This window comes from Mizuhopecten yessoensis, unplaced genomic scaffold (genome assembly GCF_002113885.1).
Source record: "Mizuhopecten yessoensis strain PY_sf001 unplaced genomic scaffold, ASM211388v2 scaffold11131, whole genome shotgun sequence".
NCBI classification, from domain to species: domain Eukaryota; kingdom Metazoa; phylum Mollusca; class Bivalvia; order Pectinida; family Pectinidae; genus Mizuhopecten; species Mizuhopecten yessoensis.
In genome coordinates this window covers 177317-187035 of record NW_018408895.1, presented here as the reverse complement: position 1 = coordinate 187035, position 9719 = coordinate 177317, and positions in this window count along the sequence as shown.

Sequence of the window (9719 nt, the reverse complement as noted above, 5' to 3'; positions counted from 1 at the left end):
AATCCCGAGAACGAGAAATGACGTAAGCCTTGAAAGACCTATTCTATAGTGTTTCTGTCCTCGATAATGTCAGCAATGATAGACTAATAGCAATAAAGATACATGTGCATACTAATGATACTGAAATGGTCACCATAGTAGGCGTTTATATGCCAATTGACAGTAATTTACAGGATTACGATCTATCACTTCAACAACTGCGTGACGCATATGTTTATTATTCGCTGTCAGGAAAAGTGATTCTTTGGGGCGACTTTAATGCAAGGATAAATGAAAACCCTCAATACTCTGTGTCAGAACACAAATCTACAGCACTTAAGAAGGTAATCACGGACCTTAATTCAGTTCCATTAAACTGTCTTAGTAGCTGTCGAGACTACAGATACACGTTTATTCCCTGTCAGACGATGCTGGACTGTAACAACTCAGCTAATTATTGTGAAATTTTCACTACCTTAGAAACGGACATATCGTCAGATCATCTCCCGATCATGTGCACATTTAACGTGCCGATAAAGCGAGATCATTCCAGTAGAACACCACTATCTGACGACTTTCGAGCCTGGAACAAAGCCTCTGTCAACGACCTGATTAATTACCAATTAGTGCTTACGGACAAACTGAAAGGGCTGCTAAATATGCCATTAGAAACGCAATGTGGTATAGATACTTACGCTGAAATTATGACTCTCTCGGCAATTACAGCGGCTAATAATACAATTCCATTGAGAAATCATACCCCCCCCCCTTAAACCGTACTGGTCTCTCGAGGTAAAGTCTGCACACTAAAACGCTTTACAAAAACGCGTTTTGTGGATCAGTGAAGGACGTCCTCGCGGTCTACAGTATCAGAGTTATAAATCTTACAAGGACGCAAAGAAAATATTCAGAGAAGTTCATGAACATGCATATAGCGCGTATTTGCTAGAATGTCAACAAGAATTAGAACTCACAGCGGAAGTTGACATTCGTCTATTCTTGAAGGTTTTTAGAAGACGCAAATCCGTAAAAGCTGATCCATGCCCCGAATTAGTTTATAACGGAAAATCCCTCCGGAACCCCAACGATATCTGTGAAGCTTTTGAAAACTACTTTGAACAGATTTACACTCAACCTGATGCTGACGAATCATCTCTAACACATGATAACACAGTCTTGGAAAACTCCGATATTCATTATTACAAGTTTACACTCGATGAAGTGATAAATGCCATCGAGGACCTGAAACTAAACAAAGCTCCTGGAGTTGACAATATCTGTAACGAACATTTGCGTTATGGGGGACGTCAGCTGTTTCTTTGTATTCTGAAACATTTTAACGCAATTTTAGACAAAGGATATATACCAAAGACGTGGAAATGTGGCATTGTCATTCCAATTTATAAAGGAGGGCACAAGCTCAAAAAATAATCCAGATAGTTACCGTCCGATTACATCACTTCCGGCAATATACAAACTATTAGAAAAACTCATAAGCAATAGAATCCAGAGCTGGTTGTCGTGTATCGCAAACCTACTTTGTAAACAACAGCAAGGATTCACATAGTGTCGCTATGTATATTAGCTGCTCCACAGTTGCGTTTAACTTGAGAGAGACCATTTACTATAGCTTGGGAAACACCAGTAAAGTATTCGTGGCATTCTTAGACACGCGAAAGGCATTTGACACTGTGTGGCATCACGGCCTTATGAAAAAAAAATCAAGTTGAGTGCGCGAGGGAAAATCCTAACTTTAATTAATAATTCATATATTGATATATATAACACAGTAATGACACACGGTACAAGATCAAGATGGCTGCCGGTCAAATCTGGAATTAGACAAGGAGGAGTGATCTCCAGCTTTTTATATCTCGTCTTCATAAATGACCTTCTCTTAGAGTTGGAACATAGCCGAGTTGGAGCCAAGATTTACGACATAAATTGTAGTAACCAAGCTCTTGCCGACGACATTGCCTTGATTGCAACCAGTCCGTCAGCCTTGCAAACGCTACTAGACATCTGCACAAAATATGCGAAAACATGGAAGTTCACGTACAATGCGGACAAAAGCACAGTTCTTGTCTTCGGGAATAGCCATAAACGGAATAACGACTTCAAATGGTCAAACATGGAAAAAGTAGCACCCCTAAGTATATGGTATATGGAGAACTAGGTACTAGTCCACTTGAAATAACAGTAAAAACAAGAACAATATCATATTTGTCACAATTGACTCATTCTAAAGAAAATAAAATTAATATTATATTGTATAAATTTCTTTGCCATCACCATAATGTTGATGATAAACCGGTTCCATATATAAGCTTTATTAAACGTATTTTAAATGAATGTGGTATGAGTTACCTATGTAATGTCCAATATACTTCAGAATGCAATATCACATGGCTAAAGCATGTTATTAAACAAAGATTGTATGACCAGTATTTACAGAAATGGCAGAGTGATGTACACACTACATCAAAAGCTACATGTTATAGGATTTTTTAAAAATAATTGTCATTTTGAAAATTATTTAGATATTTTAAGTGATACAGATAGAGTTACATTTTGTAAATTTAAGACTACTAATCACAAAGTCATTGTTGAAACCGGTAGATGGCATAATATAGAGTATAATGAAAGAAAATGTCCACACTGTAACAGTCAGCAAATTGGTGACGAATTCCATTACTTGCTTGAGTGTCCATCACTATCTGTGTTTCGAATTTTATATATAGACAAATATTTTTGGACGAGACCAAATGTAATTAAGTTTATGAATTAATGAATACTACTAATATAAAAACGCTGAAGAAACTTTGTACTTTTATCAGAATAATTAATAACAATATTTGAAATCCTCGATATAAATGTGTATATATTATGAAACAGTACTGTGTACTACCGACTACGAACACTACAATTACTATATATTATATTGTAAATATGTTTCTCTATGCATATTGTGAAAGTTCTCGGACTCGTATAAGCATGTAGGTGTTATTATCTCCACCGATCTCAAAAGTCCGTTAGCTATAAAAAACGGGTGTAATAAAGACAGAAACTGATTTATTCTAATAACCAAATTTGGACAGGATTGTGAATGGACCAACCCTTTAAAAACAACGGAATTGTACAAAAAGTCATAATCCCAAGTGTTCTTTACGGTTCCGAGTTTTGGTCTAAAATGACTAAAAATGATCTACAGCGCCTCAACGTCCTACAGCACACAATTGCAAAAATAACTCAATGCTTCCGGAAACTAACCAGATCCGATATGTGTGAATCTATGCTAGGCCTTCCTAGACTGCCGTTAGAAATCGACAAAAGGAAGCTCAACTTCCTTTCTTCTCTCATTCACCTAAAGTCAGAAACTCTTTCTAAACAGATATTTCTACGACGGTTATACCAGTACATTCAAGACCCATGTAATAACCAACTTGGAATTATACCTGATATTTGGTCTTTGTCATGTAAATACATTTTACAACAATTCCTGCAAGGGAACATAACAAATGTCAAATTCCCCTCAAACGTGATATGAAAACGGACTGTAAATTACTCTATTAAAACAATGGAGGACTCTCTCCAGAATGAAAGACTTGCGGACGATCTTGACTTTTTGCGATATAGCGACATTCATAGTATGTATACATCTCCATACATTCTTTGGAAAACACCTAAAACTACGAAGGACCTAAAAATTGTCAAGTTTGTGTGTAAAATGGTGACGTGTTCCCCTCAATGGATAGAGCAACAGTGTAAACTATGTAACGTACTGTACATAGATGCTATTTTACATTATGGGACTGTTTGTCGGGCTACAGCTGACCTTCGTGACGTCTACATGACACTGATTATAGATAAATATGGCATACCATTATTTGTCTATTTAGACAATTTGCAGTACGAAGACTTCCTAAGGACTCTTCTTGGGAAACATGTTCCAGCAGAAAAACTAGAAAGTAAAGAGGAATACCAGGAATTCCTCTTGGACAGTGGCAAATTTATCAGAAGTGCTGCTCATGTGTTCTTATCAAATGATACTCCACCCTGACTTTTAATATATACTGTACCAGTGTGCCAACACAAGTAAAATGATTTTACTCATGCATTCGAGGAAGAACTGTTTCGAAATAGTGGTATAGACTCAACACGTTCAAATTAATTTGATGTAAATAACTCTTTCTTTTTGTAAATCTCTTAACAGAGGAAAAACAGATTTGATTGATTGATTGATGACCAGAAAAATATTGGTCATTAATACAAAAACATTTTCAATATCAGTACTCAGACGCACAACCTCGATACACATACGCATGCAAATTCAGTATACAGACGATGTAATGCCATTATAGTGACACGTGTAATGTCATACACAGACATGAGTGTATAATATCTGTATAGAAACACGTTTAGTGTCGGTGCCCATGCAGACATGTGAAATATCAGTATAGAGACACAAGTTATGTCAGTACATTGACGCTTGGAATGTCAGTATAGACACGTGTAATGTCAGTAAACAGACATGAATAATATCAGTAAACAAATACGTTTAATGTCAGTATACAGATAATGTAATTGTCATTATATAGAAACGTGTAATGTGTCAGTAAACAGATACGTGACATGTCAGTATACAGGCACGTGTAATGTCAGTATACAAACACGTGTAACGTCATTATACAGATACGTTTAATATCAGTTAGAGATAAAGGTAATGTCAGTATACAGATATGTGTAATGTCACTATACAGATACGTGTCATGTCAGTATACAGATAAAAGTAATGTCAGTATACAGATATATGTAATGTCACTATACAGATACGTGTCATGTCAGTATACAGATAAAAGTAATGTCAGTATACAGATATATGTAATGTCACTATACTGTCATTACACAGACAAGTGTAATGTTAGTAAAATACACATATATATTTAGCATTAAATATAGCAAACCTTAATCTTCATTGCTGCATAACATATTAGTTGACCTATGATATTTTGTCACCTGGTATCAGATAGTCACGTTCAGTAAGTTGAGAGTTCTGCCAGTATATAATGTCAGTTACCTGACGTCAGTATATAATGTCAGTTACCTGACGTCAGTATATTATGTCAGTTACCTGACGTCAGTATATAATGTCAGTTACCTGACGTCAGTATATAATGTCACTTACCTGACGTCGTTGGTACAGTGTATTTATAATTGAACTATTTGACGGTGAGGAAATTCAAATTGCCAAATTAAAAACAATAATATTATGTTTAGGAATATCGTGCGTGGAATTGTCAAGTAATTGAGTTAAGGTAATGGTGTCGCGAATGTGTACTGCACATCTGCCCGATCGACCTTGAAAGACATCATGTGTTCTGGTTAAGTTTCAAATGTGGAGATGTACTTATGTCCCTTGACGAAAACTTCCATTGATTGGCTCTAGAACCGCCCGTTCAAACCTAATAACCTGACGGAAACTGTATTAAGGGGGAAAAGTACAAATTGTGTAGACTAATACTTCTCCAACTTGTTGGTAGTGAACAGCAGTTGGTTAACCACTGTTACGGTTTTACACCAATCGGCCGTTACAGTGCGAGACAGAATATTGAGACGCAGATCTAAAACCGAGAGAGCAGTTTTTATTCGCGATTTCGTTCGTCGTTCATCTGATCGCTATTATTCTATCAGTGTTATGTTATATGAATATACTTGGTGAAATAATCTGAGCGAAACTCATACCTGTCATACGCACCATTTAACAACAGTACAGAATATAGTTGGAANCCCCCCCCCTGTACATTAAGTATTGCTAAAGTGGTCAATGTGTGCTATGTTTACGTCCATCAAAGTGTGAAAGGGAGTACCTAGCAAAGATAATTTGATATGTGGTAAACGATATCTAACAACGGTTTTGGTTTGGTTTGGTTTGGTTTAATTGGGTTTAACATCATATTAAGGTTCAACAAGCCCCCTAAAAGATGCTATAGTCCCCTAAAATGTCAACCCCTGATAAGTCATGTTCAAAGACTTCAATTAAAAATCGGAACTTATATATGTTATTTGTATATATTGAACTTGTACGTTGGCTATACAAAGTATACATAGCCAGGTTAACGTAGTAAAAGATAAGGCATTAAGGCTGATGCCTTCATAAAAATAGCTCACTGGACTTATAACATGTCAGTCTCTTTTGCGATCCAACTGAGTGCTTGGGAAATGACCCATAAGTGAAAGTATATTTTTATACCTAGGTCATGCGGGGCCTAATATGAATGATGTTCAAATAACATGTCATTTCGTAACATTCAGTTGGGTCGCTTTAGAGATTGACATATTATAAATCTGGTGAGCAACCTTTACAATGACATCAGCCTTAATGCCGTATTATGGCTTCGTTAACCTGGTTATACCTTTTTAATAGCTCAAGCACAAGTTCAATATATTTGAATTACATATATTTATTCCGATTTTTGATAAGAGTATTTGAATATGACTTGCCAGGGGGTTGAAATTAAGGGTGACTATAGCATCTTTTAGGGGTCTTGTTAAACCTTAACAGCTTCATTTACGGACGTGTAGCAGGGAAAGCTACCATTGTCAAGGACTTCGGCATGTCCGGCCTGGGGACAAAACCAATTATTTTCCTCGCCTAGGCGAACGTTCAACACTAAGGCTAAAGTGAGATATTGCCAGTGAAGGCATCATGAGACAAACAGGTTGTTAGAAAGTAAAGAGAAAATATGGAGATCCCGAATGTTACAATTACAGAAGAAGAACACTCCCCCCCCCCCCCCCCCCCCCTCCTGATTCCCTTTCGCAGACTTGACGACATGATAGAGCAGACCTATTATTTTACAACGATACAATGTGATCTGTGGTGGAGGATATTCAAAAACAACACGTACATTGTCCTTGTGATGATGCTACCATTGGTCGGCTAAGATCTCATTAGATTGAACGTATGACCACGGTACCCTGGGTCAGTTTTGTAAAATGAAATACCGTTTTTCAGATTATACTATTTTTTACGACAGTTTATAGGGCGTCAGTAAACCCCTCACTGCTAACGTGTTGTACACAAGTCCTTTAAAACACGTTTAACCTGAATTAACTATGCTTGTGAGTACGAGTCTATCTAATATCTCATGATCTTCAAACGCCTTTCCTTCGTCGTCACCGGTATATCATGGTGAGGAGTATTGATTCATATGGAAGCGTGATCGTTGTATAATTGGTGTAAACGTAGATATTCCTGAAGATCTGCATCTGCGCAATCAATGTATGTAAGGAGATATAAATCAACTCATTTTCACATCCTCATAATATCAAAGATTGACTTATTTAATTTATTGTCTTAGTTTTGGAGTGCGACCTAAAAACTTTCATTGCTAATTTCACAATGCATTTTTTAGTTTTCATGGTCCTCCCTGCGACGTTTCAGTAAATTCACCTACAAATGTGATGAAAACCTCATAGGCAAAACAAAATACTTCTCACAACTAGCCCGCACGTTTTTAATATTAACGTTATTTACATTTTTACTAGTGAAATATATAACTTGCACATACAATTATCAATCTTTCTAGTGTGAATAGTATAACCAATGTGTTACTCTTCAAAGAGACAACCAGAGAGCAACAAGGACATGTCGATCTGTTAGAACTGTGACGTCATAATAAAAAAGGTCGCGCAATGTCGTTTGACGCGCCACACTAGTATAACAATTAACTTGAAATATTCATTGAAAATGTAATAAATAAACATCCATCTTGTTTCTGGATGAGTACCAGCTCGTGGAATCAATTAAACAAACATACATGAAATAGATATACTTATTTGAACAAAAAGCTGAATACTGATAAATTACTAATTAAAATTTTCAAGTGATCAAACTATTTCAATATCGCAAACATAAGAATTTAACTAATTTCAGTAGACAGTCATTATGAATAACAACTGGAAATGAGCGCTGGCGCAATATACACGAACCTCATCTGGATGCTATTGATTATGGAAATTGTAATTGAAATCATAGCCCGCGTGAAGTAAATACATCTTCAGCAATTAAAAACGGCCAGTAACTACGGATTTATGTTTCTCTGATTGCTGTGGAGTTTGTATTAAATGTTGTAGTCCAGCTTTAAATAGAACTACACTATGTCCTATGCTATATTGATATCATGACAGAACTTGTGCCATAGGTATACTGTAAAACCAACTTCTAGTACAATAACACATCGTTGACAATATCATGTCCATTTAGGATTTATGCTTGGACCTTTTCCGATGTGTAGGAAGTATTTTATACAAAGACATTCCAGGGTTTCAAATGCCATCTGCCGTCACCATTGATGACTATTTATTTATTTAACCAATTATTTATATCATTCATCTATTTGTGGAAGGGAACGTTTTACCGAGTGTTGATATAATCCCTAAAATGTCTAAGTATACTCCCAATCCATCAGAAAGAAGTCCAAATATACATATTGTAGTTACTTTTCGTGCCTCTGTGGTTAACATGTCTTTCGTTCAGATTCAGATTGTTTTATTCCTTGTGTAAGACACATTGGAGAGTAGAATACAAATAGTACAGTATATATATATATATATTACAAATTTATAATGATACATGTATACAATAATAGTCAAATGTAATATGATGGATATTGTACAATGGCATACGTGATAACTCATTAATCGTGCAGTACTACAAAATGACAAATCATAAGAGACAGCATTTTACACTGAAATACACCAACATCGTAAGGTTCCGATACAGTGAAATCATAACAATAGTATATTACAATGATAATACTACAATGATAACTTTCAATGACGTACGTTACAGGTAATGATAACTGGTTTAATATAGTTACATACACTGTATCGCACATATGTCACGAATAAATACAATCTAGTAGAACAGTAAAGAACAATAAAATACACTGCCATAGTGTAATAAAACCGATGTTACACCTGACGTTAGTGACAGTGATATATAGAAAATACTCGTCGATGTTTCGACGTTGTTAATTATGATTAATTTACCATATATTTTTTATCACATAGGAAAGGTAATGAACGGGTACAATCATCTTTTTTTAACACAATACACATAATACAAATATTTTATCAAATATGGTATACTGAAATGTACATTTACAGGAAAAATGGGATAAAATAGTATACAGTTTATATGTTAACGTTTTGAGTAGTAAATAACTGAATCAATTTGAAAACACTTGGTCGTTTGTAATAAAAAGGGTTAATAAGCTCGCGCCTTAATTAAGTCGTTTTAAAAGTTACACTTTAATATAAAATGAAATTCATCTTCAATATCATTAGAGTTACATAAGTTACAGAATCTTTGTTCTCTAGGAAGGTTTCTATATCTTCCCTGTTCAATATTTCAATTATGAGAGCCAAGTCTAAAGCGAGCTAAAGTCTTTCGTTCACACAGCTTGTGTTCTGTCACCTAGGTGTCGACCGTACTGCTCGTTTTAATTTATTAATTAAAAGCTCAGTTTAATCACCAAGACTAACCTTCTAAGGTAATTAAAGCGACACAGGCACATTCACCAGCCTTTGTGTCCGTTGATCGCCCAGTACGCCTTCTCCTGATCGAAAACTGTAAACAATTACACTAAATTACAAATCGATATACACCAAGTGACGTCATAAGGATAACAGTTCATAAAGCGTGGATGTCTTCATTAAATGACTTAATGTAACGA